Here is a 15818-nt window from a genome sequence, read left to right as displayed (position 1 = left end):
CCGCCGCACACAGAGGAACAGACATTTTTGTGTAATTCCTACGGAATTCGGCTACTCCGGTCCCGGATCCCAAGATGGCGCCGCCACGTACTAACACCGCCAGTGCCTCTGCACAGAAGAAAGCGGGCAAGGGGATGCCTAAAACTGTGCAAGAGGCACAGAAATCCTCTGATCGACCGGACTCACCGATCCTATCCCCAGATTTCCTGAGGGCATGTCTGTGCGTCTTTTTCTGGATTTTTCACGACTTACCCTCAGGATGAAAGGTGTGCTACGTCCATTGCTGGAAGTCATTAGGAACGCAGGGGCCACGTCCAGATGGGAACACCCATTCATCTCTCAGTCCTTAAGGGGAACGACTCTTTCAATCTGCACTGGGCTGACCAGCTAACAGATCCTTTTGCCTTCCTAGGGATCCCGGAGGTCCTGATAACAGACTGACTGGATTTCCCAATCACAATTGGTAACACCCGTCCTGCATCTCTGAGACCCCAAAGATCCAGACGACGATGACAGCAATCCAGATCAAGAGCTGACTCCAGGGGCACCCCGACTTCACCCAAGCCTTAATTGGAACCGGCCTACCGGGCAGCCTCTGGGTTGTGGCGACAACGGTGTCCCTGGAACTGGACAGGTTCTAAGTATTTGTTTTCCTCTTAAGCCTGAACAAGAGGTTGCTACCCAATTGGGTGGCCTGTTCGGCTCTGAACCTCTAGAACAGTTCTCATGTTATGTTTTTTCATATGGATAACAGGTTTGAATTGCCTTGTCCGGTTCTGTTCCAAGGCTAGACGGGGGTCGACTTGCTACACCCCCCCACCATTACAACTCAGGTGTTTTTTTTTGTTTTCTCCTGTCATGTGACTGGGGTGTGTAGCGGGTTATCCCTTGCCTCGAATCCACATGTTTCGCTTCCCAATATTCTAGCAGATCTACGGGGGTATGGAGAACTTTTACATTTCAAGGTCAACTGTGCCAAGTCCGCGGTGCTGAATATATCGGTCCCTGATTCTGAAGTTCACAGCATGTGCTCATCTTTTGCATTTAACTGGGCAGACAAATTAATACAGTATTTGGGCAACAAAATCACCCTGGACTTGGCACACCTGTATCCTTCCAATTTCCTGCCTCTGCTGCATGGACTGAAAACTGACCTCCGCAACTGGCATACACTGCCCTTGACATGGTTTGGGTGGTGTAACGCCTTGAAGATGACAGTCCTCCCGAGGATTTTCTATATACTCCAAGCAATGCCAATCCGTGTCCCTTTGGTATTTTTCAAACAGCTTTGAGCGATAATTAGGGACTTTATTTGGTCCCATAAGTCACCAAGGAATAAAATGCAATTATTATCTAGGCCTGAGGAGAAAGGGGGCATTGGTCTCCCCAACTTCAAGTACTACAGGGCAGTGCACCTTTCGAGGGTCGTGGATTTGCATTGCAATGTGGACTTTAAACAGTGGGTGGGGATGGAGGTTGAGATTGCCTACATTCCTCTATTGACGTCACCATGGCTCACTTTCCCACCTCTAGAAAATATGATAAGTCATTCCCTGATCGGTGCTACCCTTGCAGTGGTTAGGTAAACCTTCTGAAACTCGGGTCTTTCACTGTTACCTCCCCTTATGACCCACGTTCTTGTATTTGTGAAACTTTGCCATAATAATAATAATAATAATAATAAAGGAATTTAAAAAAAAACTGCCTCCAGAAAGCAGCACATAAGACTGGAAGCTCCTAATGCTAGGTTTGGGGAGTAGGAGTTTGAGAAAGAGAGAGAGAGACCTGTCTGAGTGCTGCAAGCTGCCAAACAAACAGAGTAAAGCCCCATACACACTATCAGTTTTCCTGCAGGTTTTCTCTTCAGGTTTACCAAAACCATGTAGTGCAAGGGCCTGCCTGATTGCATACAAATTGAAACTCTTGAGGTTTGACCTCATATTAGATGGTTTTGGTAAACCTGAAGAGAAAACCTGCAGGAAAACTGATAGTGTGTATGGGGCTTTAACCACTTAAGCCCCGGACCAATATGCAGCCTAAAGACCCAAGGTGTTTTTACAGTTCGGGACTGCGTCGCTTTAACAGACAATTGCGCGGACGTGCGACGTGGCTCCCAAACAAAATTGGCGTCCTTTTTTCCCCACAAATAGAGCTTTCTTTTGGTGGTATTTGATCACATCTGCGGTTTTTAGTTTTTGCGCTATAAACAAAAATAGAGCGACAATTTTGAAAAAAAAGCAATATTTTTTACTTTTTGCTGTAATAAATATCCCCCAAAAACATATATAAAAACATTTTTTTTCCTCAGTTTAGGCCGATACGTATTCTTCTACCTATTTTTAGTAAAACAAATCGCAATAAGCGTTTATCGATTGGTTTGCGCAAAATTTATAGTGTTTACAAAATAGGGGATAGTTTTATTGCATTTTTATTATTTTTTTTTTTTTTACTACTAATGGCGGCGATCAGCAATTTTTTTCGTGACTGCGACATTATGGCGGACACTTCGGACAATTTTGACACATTTTTGGGACCATTGTCATTTTCACAGCAAAAAATGCATTTAAATTGCATTCTTTATTGTGAAAATGACAGTTGCAGTTTGGGAGTTAACCACAGGTGGCGCTGTAGGAGTTGGGGTGCACCTAGTATGTGTTTACAACTGTTTGGGGGTGTGGCTGTAGGAATGACGTCATCGATCGTGTCTTCCCTATAAAGGGAATGACGCGATCGATGCGCCGCCATAGTGAAGGACGGGGAAGCCGTGTTTACACACGGCTCTCCCCGTTCTTCAGCTCCGGGGAGCGATCGCGACGGAGCGGCTATAAACAAATAGCCGCGCCGTGGTCCCGGATCGCTCCCCGAGCGGACCCGACCTCCGCATGTAGCGGGGGGGGTCCCGATCGGACCCCCCACCCGCTAATAGGCGAGGACGTACGTGTACGCCCATGTGCCTGTACGTGCCATATTGTGGACGTATATGTACATGCGGGGGTCGGGAACTGGTTAAACTGTGCTAACCAAAAACTCACATGTGCTTCCGGGAAATTTGTCAAGAGCATTTTTAACACAGTCAGGCCCTGTACACCCGTCCGAGAAACTCGACGGGCAAAACACATAGTTTTGCTCGTCGAGTTCCTTGTGAAGCCGCCGAGGATCTCGGCAAGCCAAGTTTCCTCATTGACTAACGAGGAAATAGGGAACATGTTCTCTATTTGGCCCGACGAGATGCTTGTCAGTTTCCTCGGCCGAAAGTGTACAGACGACCGGGTTTCTTGGCAGAATACGGCTACGATCGAGTTTCTGGCTGAATTCTGCCGAGAAACTCGGTCGTGTGTACGGGGCCTCAGAGCTGTGATAATGTGGAATAGACTCCCTGCAGAGGTGGTTATCGCCAGCTCAGTAGATTGCTTTAAGAAAGGCCTGGATTCTTTCCTAAATGTAAACAATATAACTGGGTACTAACATGTATAGGTAAAGTTGATCCGGGGAAAACCTGATGGCCTCTCGGAGGATCAGGAAGGAATTTAACCTGACTAACTATGTCACTTTGTAACTCACATTGTGGTAGAGCTGTTTTCCCTTTATGTTTGTTTTATTTGTTTTTTTACTTTTATGTAATGTACAGGCGATAATGTAAATTGGTGCAATTGGGAACAATGTTATTTTGTCACTCATCACTGTGTTGACAATGTTGAACAATGCAGTCAAACACTGGTGGTGGAAACAAGCCCTAAATGATCCGTACCAGAAACCTGAGTATTAGAAGATAGGTTTGCTCATCAATACATCACCCTGTCTCTAGAAATAATCACTGATAATTTTGTGAAATCAATGACATATTATAGTGATAGCTCACTCCCACAGTGTAGTTTATTAATGGTGGCTAGCTAAAGAGGATAGCTGTACTTTCTCTGAAATAAGTTGCTTTATAAATGCTCTGATCACACTATTATATGACAGTGTCATGCAAATCATGTCAACATAATTTTACAATATTTAGTTCAGCTTTATATTTAACAGATTATAAATTCAGTATTTCTAGTAAATTAATTAGCCAATAATCAAGCTTACTGTCAAAGAGTATGTTTCCTTATTGAGTTTGCTTGATATTTACTGACAAGTCAGATTGTCATAATTACAATAAATGTATTGTACAATACAGACAAAGGGGTTTGTTTATTAAAGACAAATCCCCTTTGCACTACAAGTGCACTGCAAGTGCACTTGGAAGTGCAGTCACTTTTAGATCCGAAGGGAAGAACTGAAATGAGGGGGAGCTCTGCTGATTTTATCATCCAATCCAATCATGTACAAGCAAAAATGCTGGTTTATATTTTCCTTGCATGTCTACCTCCCTTGTAGCGCAAAGTGCATTTGCCTTTAGTAAATAAACCTCAATGTCATTTGTTACTTTGTGAATGAAGGTACAAGACAGTAGAAGTATTTTATGCATAGTTATACATTCCGCCATAAAACGTAGATCACAGGAATTCATAAAGGGTATCATAGACACCTTTTAGGATTCTGTCTAGGCATAGCACCACAAGTGATGGCCAATTTATGTACAGTAGGTGAACCCGATTTTGTGTCAATCTCGTTCTCTTTCTCGGCGAGATTGAGCACCTACGAGCCCCATCGCGGGAGCCAGCGCCGAGCTGGCTTGCCGCGATGGAGACAGAGCCGTCATAGAAGCGACGGGAGATCCGACTTGGATTCCCGCCAATTCTACACGTGTGCAGCGTTTGTTATGAATCCTGAGGGGGAAGTCCCCGCCGGATTTTAAATAAAAATCCGGCATGGGTCCCCCCCTCAGGAGCATACCGGGCCCTTAGGTCTGTTATGGGTTGTAAGGAGAGCCCCCCTACGCCGAAAAAAACGGCGTAGGGGGTCCCCCTACAATCCATACCAGACCCATATCCAAAGCACGCTACCCGGCCAGCCAGGAAGGGAGTGGGGACGAGCGAGCGCCCCCTCCTGAGCCGTACCAGGCTGCATGCCCTCAACATGGGGGCGTTGGGTGCTCTGGGGCAGGGGGGCGCACTGCGGCCCCCCCACCTCAGAGCACCCTGTCCCCATGTTGATGAGGACAGGGCCCCTTCCCGACAACCCTGGCCGTTGGTTGTCGGGGTATGCGGGCGGGAGGCTTATCGGAATCTGGGAGCCCCCTTTAATAAGGGGGCCCCCAGATACCGGCCCCCCACCCTAAGTGAATGAGTATGGGGTACATCGTACCCCTACCCATTCACCTGCAAGATAAGTGGTAAAAACACAAATAAACCACACAGGGTATTAAAATATTTTATTAGTCTGCTCCGGAGGCCGCCCCCTGTCTTCTTTATTAGCTCTTTTACCAGGGGGAGCTTCTTCTTTGACGTCTTCGGGTGGGGGCCGCCGTCTGGTTCTCTTCCACCGCCGGGGGGGGGTGGCTTTTAAAAAAGCCCCCACCCCCCCGGCGGGTTTCCTCCGGCGTCTTCGGCGGGGCTCTTCTTCTTCCGCTATCCTGACGGGTCTTCTCCGCTATCCGGGGGGTCTCCTTCTATGTTCGCCGCTCTCCGCTGTTGACTTGTCGCACCCCGGTTCTTCGTCTCGCTGTCCGGTCCCTTCTTCCGTGCTGTACGTCTTCTTCTCCTTCCGTGCTGTGAGTTCTTCTTCCGTGCTGTGACGTCATGTTCTTCACTTCTCTTCTTCTCCCGATGTTGACACGCCGGCTCTTCTCGCTGAAATGACGGATGCGCGCCTTGCATCGGACCTATATAGGCCTCACAGTCCCATCATGCTCTGTACCTACCCATGTGATACCTACCACGTGGGTAGGTATCACATGGGTAGGTACAGAGCATGATGGGACTGTGAGGCCTATATAGGTCTGATGCAAGGCGCGCATCCGTCATTTCAGCGAGAAGAGCCGGCGTGTCAACATCGGGAGAAGAAGAGAAGTGAAGAACATGACGTCACAGCACGGAAGAAGAACTCACAGCACAGAAGAAGACGTACAGCACGGAAGAAGGGACCGGACTGCGAGACGAAGAACCGGGGTGCAACGAGTCAACAGCGGAGAGCGGCGAACATAGAAGGAGACCCCCCGGATAGCGGAGAAGACCCGTCGGGATAGCGGAAGAAGAAGAGCCCCGCCGAAGACGCCGGAGGAAACCCGCCGGGGGGGTGGGGGCTTTTTTAAAAGCCACCCCCCCCCCGGCGGTGGAAGAGAACCAGACGGCGGCCCCCACCCACCCGAAGACGTCAAAGAAGAAGCTCCCCCTGGTAAAAGAGCTAATAAAGAAGACAGGGGGCGGCCTCCGGAGCAGACTAATAAAATATTTTAATACCCTGTGTGGTTTATTTGTGTTTTTACCACTTTTCTTGCAGGTGAATGGGTAGGGGTACGATGAACCCCATACTCATTCACTTAGGGTGGGTGGCCGGTATCTGGGGGCCCCCTTATTAAAGGGGGCTCCCAGATTCCGATAAGCCTCCCGCCCGCATACCCCGACAACCAACGGCCAGGGTTGTCGGGAAGGGGCCCTGTCCTCATCAACATGGGGACAGGGTGCTCTGAGGTGGGGGGGCCGCAGTGCGCCCCCCTGCCCCAGAGCACCCAACCCCCCCATGTTGAGGGCATGCAGCCTGGTACGGCTCAGGAGGGGGGGGGGCGCTCGCTCGTCCCCACTCCCTTCCTGGCTGGCCGGGTAGCGTGCTTTGGATACGGGTCTGGTATGGATTGTAGGGGGACCCCCTACGCCGTTTTTTTCGGCGTAGGGGGGCTCTCCTTACAACCCATAACAGACCTAAGGGCCCGGTATGCTCCTGAGGGGGGGACCCATGCCGGATTTTTATTTAAAATCCGGCGGGGACTTCCCCCTCAGGATTCATAACAAATGCCGCACACGTGTAGAATTGGCAGGAATCCAAGTCGGATCTCCCGTCGCTTCTATGACGCGCTTGCTGGGATGTGCTGTCACTATTCCAGTGAGTGCGAGATGTCGGCGAGATCTCGGCACCATGTCGCCGAGTATCAGCGCGACGCTGTCGTGCTAAAAACACAATATCACAAACACCTACTGTACCTGTCACAAAGAGATACATACATTTGTCTGTGTTTGTATGGGGGAATGAGTGTCTACACTACACATTTCTTCCCCAGTGCACTCCTGCCCTCCTTGCCTATTCACTACGCCCATCACACTAATAGACATTTGGAAAATATTTTTTTTATACTAGGGATGGTCAGAGCCTAATGGACAACTGAAAGACTAGTTCCTCATCAGATCCACTCCACTTTCAATTATCAACGCACAGCAGTGGGCAAATCCATAGCCAATTATTCAGTCCAAGAGCAACTTTCATATCTGCCCATGGCTGTACACTGTCGCTTAAAAAAGGAGCAGACCTGATGTGGAACTAGTCTCTCAGTTCCTCATCAGGCTTCACCCACCCAGTAATGAGTCATTTTCAAAATATGGGCATTCTCCATATTTGACCACTGTTATCAGCTGTAGTCCTGGCCCTTTATTTGCATTTAGCTTTCAGTCAGGGAATCTCCTGGATGACAGCTAAATGAGACAGAAGATACTACTTCCCAGCACAGCCATCGCCCTCTATGAGTACTTTCATACTTCTGTACTCCAGATCAGAGTTGGTCTTAATAATTGCCAGTTTCCAAAACAGAGAACTGGTGGAAATTCTTTAAGAATTTGTCACTGCCATAGAGATAGACACTGTTGCAAATGCTTGCTTGAATTAGGCACAGGTACTTTAGTTCTTAAGGAAATTACCCCGGAAAAGTGGCGTTAGAGCCATTTTGAATTGCCTTGAATATGTAAATCTAATTTTTTTTTATAGAACATGATGGATAATATTATTCAGGGAAATTATATTTGCAAAGTGCCTGATAAAATAGTATGATACTATTGCATTGTACACCCACATGTGCATGCAGATAGCACATGACTAACTATTGTGGTTCCCGAAACCTTGTTGATTGTATATTGATGTTCATAACATACAGTCATGTCCTAGATTTCCATGTATGTTGAACAACCAAATAATGCTGTTGTATTCCTAATGTTCCAATAAGATCCACTCCTTAATGCACATACATATTTTAATTAAAATTAAGTTGGGAGATGTAACAAAAAATGAATGCAACCAGTTTGTTAATTAGTGTTATATGTATGCCCAAGCTAATCAATATGTAAAAAAAAAAACCTGTATGCTATGTTGTATGAAAAAATAAATGCAGTGTATGCATGAGTGAGTGTTTTTTTACTGGACTGTCTATTCCAAGTACCAGTGTTGGAATATCATACACCAGCATTTGTTTGGACTCCACAGGTACATAGTACTATACCCAGTCCCACCACCTATGATTCACTAAGGCTTTTTTTTACATTTTTGGATCTTAATGATAGCTATGCATGCTTTATTTAGTTTTATTCCTCCTTGATATATACATTTCAAACTGCTTACAGTGTTTTGACCTAAAAACATGGAGTCTCTATTCCATAGCAAACCAATTTATTAGTAAATCCAATGAATAGTTACTGTAGACTGCAGGACCACTTATAAGGCAGTACAGCCGACCCTTCTTTACTGGGCCCAGGCATCATCAGTTTAAAAGTTAGGTCAGGGCAAGAGGGTTGACTGTACTGCCTTATTGCAAGCACAAATCACGTGCCTTTCCCTAGAGGTGGATTAGCTCTAGTATGTGCACCCCAACCCCCTGCTGGCGGGCCCACCTCTATACCATGCCTCCTCCCCCGCAGCGCACAGTGAGTGATCGGTACTGATTGCTCCTATGTCAATTCATAATTGAAGCATAGAAAACTGTGCTAATTATGCTTTAGTTTGTGAATGAAAATTAAGCCTCAGAGCACTTACAATTCATTCATCTGTACAGCTGAGGCTGCAGATAAAGGAATTGATGAATCTCAGGCACTTTCTAAGTCTCAAATGCGAAACATCGGGGGTCTGTTTTTTTAGACATGATATTTAACCAAAGCAGGGAAATTTAAAAAATGGTAAAATAACATTCTTGAAAAAAAAATTAAGGACTCGTTCACATGGGCTTTGCTTTCTTTATTTGTGACATGGCTGCGAATCAAAGCATCATGGCCATGGCATGTGTAGCTACTGCCTCTATTGCTAAAGGGGTAGTGATTGGTGGGCCATAAAAACGTAGCTTAACTATGGGTTTTTTCATGCCTCCCACCTCATGTGTGAATGAGCCCTGAGCCTAGGTTTACATTGGAGCAGTTTGTCATACGATTTAAGAGATTGAATCGCATGACAAGTCGCAGCCTATTGGAGGCAATGGCACTGTTCCAATCGGTGCAACAACGATTTTGCATCGCCGCATTGATTTGCAAAAGTAGTTCCTGCACTACTTCTGCCAATTTCAGGTGCGACTTCAATGTGCATGAAGCCACACAGATGTCTATCAAGTAGCAGCTGAAATCATGCTGACCTTGCTACTTTGAAATCGCGCTACTTTAAGTGAAGTAGCGTGATTTCAAAGTAGCATCAATGTGAACCAGGACTCAGACTAATTTACACATGTATTCTGGCTGATTGTAATGCATCTGGAGCTGTCTGTTACTCTAATGCCCCGTACACATGATCGAAATTTCCGATGGAAAAAGTCTGATGGACTTTTTCCATTGTATTTTCCGATCGTGTGTAGCCCCATCTGAGTTTTTTCTACTGAAATTCCGATGAATTCCATCGGACTTTAGATATAGAACATGTTCTATATTTTTCCAATGGAATTCTGTTGGAATTCTGATGTGATTTGGTGGGGCAAAAGACTGATCGTGTGTACGCGGCATCAGGGGATGAAGCAGCTGTATGAATACAGCCACAGGCCCTATATTGGCAGGTGTGCAGACATGGACAGGTGGCCCTGAATGCACACTGTCTTCGTTCAGGGCAGTACATGTGCACCCACATGCCTGTAAAATTAGGACCTGTGGCTGTGTTTGTACAGCTGCTGCATCACCGTAGGGTAACATAGGCTGCTTGTACACAGCTCTAGACAACTCCACCCACATGAACAAACCACTGATTTATATTATACAGGCCACAGCACCCATGCAAATGAGCCCCAATATCTCATTTACACACAGAGCTTTAGCAGGAATTTTGTTGTGCTTGTATCCACGAATGATAGTTTTTTTGTATTTTTAGCAAAAATATAATTTGTCATATAAGTAGTACAGGGCCCCATGATTTTTAACAGCAGCCCTGGTAGCCTGTGTGTAAATGCCTGCATGCATTGTCAATCCTTTAAGGATGTTATTTGCTTGTGCCAACACAAGCTATTTAGTAAATAAGCTGTAATATCTATACATTGTATGTGTTTATTCTAAATAAAAAGCAAAAATCAACCCTTTTTATTCTTGTTATATTTTTCCTAAGGACTGTAATGAGAAATAAAAGAAAAAGTACCAGCAAAAAAGCTTTTAGTTTTTGTGGAAATGTGATGTTAATATCATATGCATGAAAATCATGAATATGTAAATTAGTTCTCACACTATTTTTGTTATTAGCTAATTACCATACCATGTGTGATAATTTATACCACCTGTACCTTTTACCATATTCATGTTAGAAATTTTCAAAGTGAAATAAATACTGACAATATATACTGTATTTGTTTTCTTCAATGCAAAACCTGTGGCATTAAAAATAACATGTAACTAAGATGGAGCAAGTGCAGGCTATCTCTAATTATAAATGTACAGTATATTGTAAAAAGTGAACAATAGAATGATTGCATCATCAAAGGATGGTCACAGTGGATGCTAATAGAGTACCAATTGCGCCATGTCCTATAGATATCTAGAAATGTAAGTGACTGCAAAAATGGACTTTATCGGCACCAAACTCAGTGAAAACTTGATCCCTTTTTTTGGTAATTTGATAAAAAAATATTAAAAAGATCATATATAAAAAACAAAACAACATACAAATCACCCTATAAATAGGGATGAGCCTAACACCCCCCAATTCGGTTTGCGGTAGACAATGCGAACAGGCAAAAAAATTGTTCAAACACACAAACGCTGTTAAAGTCTATGGGACAAGAACGTGAAAAAACAAAAGTGCTAATTTTAAAGGTTAATATGCAAGTTATTGTCATAAAAGGTGTTTGGGGACCTGGGTCCTGCCCCTGGGGACATTTATCAATGCAAAAAACTGTTTTAAAAACAGCAGTTTTTTCGAGAGCAGTGATTTTAATAATGCTTAAAGTAAAACAATAAAAGTGAAATATTCCTTTAAATTTTGTACCTGGGGGGCTTCTATAGCATGCCTGTAAAGTGGCGCATTTTTTCCCATTTTAGAACAGTCCCTGGACAAAATGAAATTTCTAAAGGAAAAAAGTCACTTAAAACTACTTGCGGCTATAATAAATTGTCGGCTCCCGTTGCGTCAGAGGGGGGTCGGGTCACCCGTACATGTCACTGGATAACCCCCGTGGCGTTTCCCTGTTGTGTCAGAGGGGGCAGGGTCACCCGTGCTTGTGACGGTGGCCTCAGTGATTTAAGAGTTGTCACGGCGGGTGTAGCGTCATTCATATGGGAGGCCCGGGATCTGGGGGTCCTCGTTGTTAAAGGGGGCTTCCAGATTCGATAAGTCCCCCGCCCACAGACCCCCCACAACCACCCGGCAAGGGTTGTGGGGATGAGGCCCTTGGACCCCAAAGCATCCTCCCCATGTTGAGGGAATGTGGCCTGGTATAGTTCAGGAGGGGGGGGCGTTCTCTTTTGCTGCGGCCTGCCAGGTTGCATGCTCAGATAAGGGTCTGGTATGGTGCGGGGTTCCCCTTAATATCCATACCAGACCTATAGGGCCTGGTATGGAATTTGGGGGACCCCCACGCAATTTTTTTTTTAAATTTGGTTCAGGGTTCCCATGCCGTTATTTCAATTACTTTTATCTGTATTGCTGGGACCCGACAATTCATTATAGCCGCGAGTAGTTTAAATTACTTTTTTTTCCTTTAGAAATGTCATTTTGCGCAGGGACTGTTCTAAACACGGGGAACAATGCGCCACTTTACATGCATACTATAGACACCCCCTAGGTACGAAATTTAAAGGAATATTTTACTTTTATTGTTTTACTTTAAGCATTATTCAAATCACTGCTCCTGAAAAAAATTCAGTTTTTAAAACTTTTTTTGCATTGATACATGTCACCTGGGGCAGGACCCAGGTCCCCAAACACTTTTTATGACAATACCATGCATATAAGCCTTTAAAATTAGCACTTTTGATTTCTCCCATAGACTTTTAAAGGGTGTTCTGCGGCTTTCGAATTTGCCGCGAACATCCCAAATTGTTCGCTATTCGGCGAACACCCGATGTTCGAGTCGAACTTAGATGTTTTGGTGTGTGCTGGTACACACTGAGACAAATGTTGATGGGGCACTAGTCGTACAGATATTCTTGTACACTGGAAAATGTCTGCTGGTTGCACTGATAAGCTCCGACAGATGTTGATTGGACATACACTTCTACTACTACAGATGTTTTTGGGGTACACTGTGACAGATGTTGATGGGGCACTAGTAGTGCACCTGACCTAGAGACATCATTTTTAGAAAGGAATATGATGTACTCATTTCAATTTCGTTTTCCAATTCGAAACGTTTGGAATTAGTACAATTGGAATATTGTATTGTTATTTATGTTTCGGTAGCTCGGGTAGCCCTTGCACAATGCCCATATATGTTTAATTTAAGCACCTGAATACTACAATTCTTTCCTGCCCAGGCCATTAGTATTACAGAGGTTTTGTGCAATGGTATACTGTAACAGATGTTTTTGTGTGTGCTAGTACACAATGAGACAGATGTTGATGAGACACTAGTTGTACATATGTTTTGTACAGTGTTAGTAGTATTTTTTTTTTCTATTCAATTCTATTGTTTTCTATTTTAATCTATGCTTTTATTTTCTATTCTATTCTAATCTATTATTTTCTGTTCCATTCCAATTCAAATATATTTTACTTGTAATTTGATTTTCATAAGAGAGTTATATTCTTTACTATTGCCTAGGCAAGCAGAACAGAAGTTCATACCCCTCCCCACCCGCAACCTCCTGGGACATTTCAAATGTTACAACAAGTGTGATTAAAGTATGTTATACTGCAATTATGTTGCAATTTAATCTACACCACTTTGAGGTAGTCTGCTCGTTTTAATAGGCTGCCTAAAAGTTTTGTTTTTTTTATGTAGCGTGTTACAATACATTTTAGTGCATTGTCATACATTGTGGTTCTCTGCAACACATGTCCATTGACACGGCAGCACCCCAATGCACATAATGTGAGTTACTGCTCACAGTGTGACGGTGTGAAAGAGGCCTTAGATATCTATTAAAAACATGGGCACACAAGATAAAGTATGGGCACACCATGCAAAGTCTGATTATACTGTCCAGGCCACTTTCCCTTCACAAATCACCTACTATTAGTATGTGTAAACTGTATCTGTAAAGAAAAAAAGTTTAAGTGTATGCCTCACCTTTATCATCCAATAATGGCGCTTGAGGTTGAATGAAAATTCTATTCTGCTAAATTGTAGTGAATATAAAGCAGCCAAAATCACACCCAGGCAATGGATTGTAGTGTCTATTCATGAGATTTCACCTGCTTTGCATTATCCAGAAATCTTCCATGAAGGGCTGAGACATCACACCCAACTATTGAACATGGGGTAAGGTAGATATAATTACAGCTTCAAGTTTGGGTTTTTTCAGACTTTGTTGATGCTTTACCCCAATCACAAATTGGTGCGATATCAAAACAGTGTGATTATAGGGAGCAGAGAATTGTTTAATATATTTTCACTTAACCACTTGCTTACCGGGCACATATACCCCCCTCCTGCCCAGGTGAAATTTCAGCTTCCGGCACTGCGTCACTTTAACTGATAATTACGCGGTCATGCGACGTGGCTCCCAAACAAAATTGACGCCCTTTTTTTCCCCACAAATAGAGCTTTCTTTTGGTGGTATTTGATCACCTCTGCGGTTTTTATTTTTTGCGCTATAAACAAAAACAAGCAACAATTTTGAAAAAAAAATCAATATTTTTTACTTGTTGCTATAATAAATAGCCCAATTTTTTTTTCAAATGTTTTTTTTCTCAGTTTAGGTCGATACGTATTCTTCTACATATTTTTGGTAAAAAAAAAAAAAAAAATCGCAATAAGCGTTAAAAAAAATGGGACAGAATTATTATTATTATTATTATTATTATTATTATTTTTTTTTTTTACTAGTAATGGCAGCGATCTGCGATTTTTTTTATTGGGACTGCGACATTATGGCGGACACATGGGACACTTTTGACACATTTTTGGCGCCATTCACATTTATACAGCGATCAGTGCTATAAATATGCACTAATTACTGTATAAATGTGACTGGCATTGAAGGGGTTAACACTAGGGGGTGAGGAAGGGGTTAAATGTGTACCTGTATTGTGTTCTAACTGTGGGGGGAGGGGGGTGACTGGGGGAGGTGACCGATGCTGTGTCCCTATGTACAAGGGACACAGATCAGTCTCCTCTCTCCCCTGACAGGACGTGGAGCTCTGTGTTTACACACAGAGCTCCACGTCCTTGCTCTGTCATTACCGATCGCGGGTACCTGGCGGACATCGCGACCGCCAGGCACGCGCATCGGCATCTCGGGGACACGTCGGGCGCGCGCGCCCCCCAGTGGCCGGAGGACTCCAGGACGTCATATGAAGTCCTGTTGGATTTTCAGAGCCACCGTGAAGCCGTCATTTTACAATGACCCGGGGCTCAAGTGGTTAAAGTAGAGTTCCACCCAGAAATGGAACTTCCACTGATCTGGTTCCTCCTGAACTCCGGTGTCACATTTGGCACCTTTCAGGGGAAGGGGGGAGCAGATACCTATCTAATGTAGGTATTTGCTCCCACTTCTAGTGAAAGATCGCTGCAGTATCCGCAACGATCTACACCCTTTCTGACCCCTCCTCTGCCCCCCGCTGTCTTCTCTGAGACACCAAGGTCCCAGAATACAGCAGGGACCACTCAGAATGCACAGCGCAACTCACGCATGCGCAGTTGTGAACCAGGCTGTGAAGACGTAAGGCTTCCCTTCCAGATTCCCTTACTGAAGATGCCAGCGCCTCCACCCTGAGCCGAGGGATGGGTCGGCTTCAGCCCTGGACAGGTAAGTGTCCTTATATTAAAAGTAAGCAGCTGCAGTATTTGTAGCTGCTGACCTTTATTTGAATTTTTTTCAGGCGGAACTCTGCTTTAATAACAAGCATATAGTTAGGAGAAACTATAAGCTCCTTTATTAGCATTACGTCAGGTGTGGTCACTTTTCAGACCACTAAAAGATCACATATTAGCAAAGTATCTCTATTTTGTTCAGGGAACTAATTGCTGAAGAAAGCCTAACAAAATGTTCCTTCACTCCCCTGCTGAAGAACACACATGCAGCTACTGTAAGGATAGTGGTTCCTAAATAATATTTCACTTTTTTTCCAAACCTAAATTGCCAGGGATCTACCAGTGACCCCCAGTGATTTATAGGTGGATTCAGAGAGAGTTAGGCCGGCATATCAGTAGATACGCCGACCTAACTCGGAATCTGCACCGTCCTAAGTTTAAGTGTACTCTCAAACTGAGATACACTTAAACCTAGCTAAGATGCGCCAGCCTACGCCGTCGTACATTAGGGTGCAATATTTAGGCTGGCCGCTAGGTGGCGCTTCCATTGAGTTTGGCGTAGAATATGTAAATGAATAGATACGCCTATTCACGAACGTAC

General features: G+C 44.3%; 1 protein-coding gene across 1 annotated transcript in view; it reads left to right on the top strand.

The window, feature by feature from the left end:
* The window catches only part of VWC2 (von Willebrand factor C domain containing 2), a 606745-nt gene that overhangs the window by 577440 nt on the left and 13487 nt on the right, over window positions 1-15818 (top strand). The gene's annotated exons all lie outside the window — the stretch shown is intronic.

Source organism: Rana temporaria, chromosome 5 (genome assembly GCF_905171775.1).
Source record: "Rana temporaria chromosome 5, aRanTem1.1, whole genome shotgun sequence".
NCBI classification, from domain to species: Eukaryota; Metazoa; Chordata; class Amphibia; order Anura; family Ranidae; genus Rana; species Rana temporaria.
Note: the sequence above shows the minus strand (reverse complement) of the source record. Positions and strands in the feature narration are given on the sequence as shown.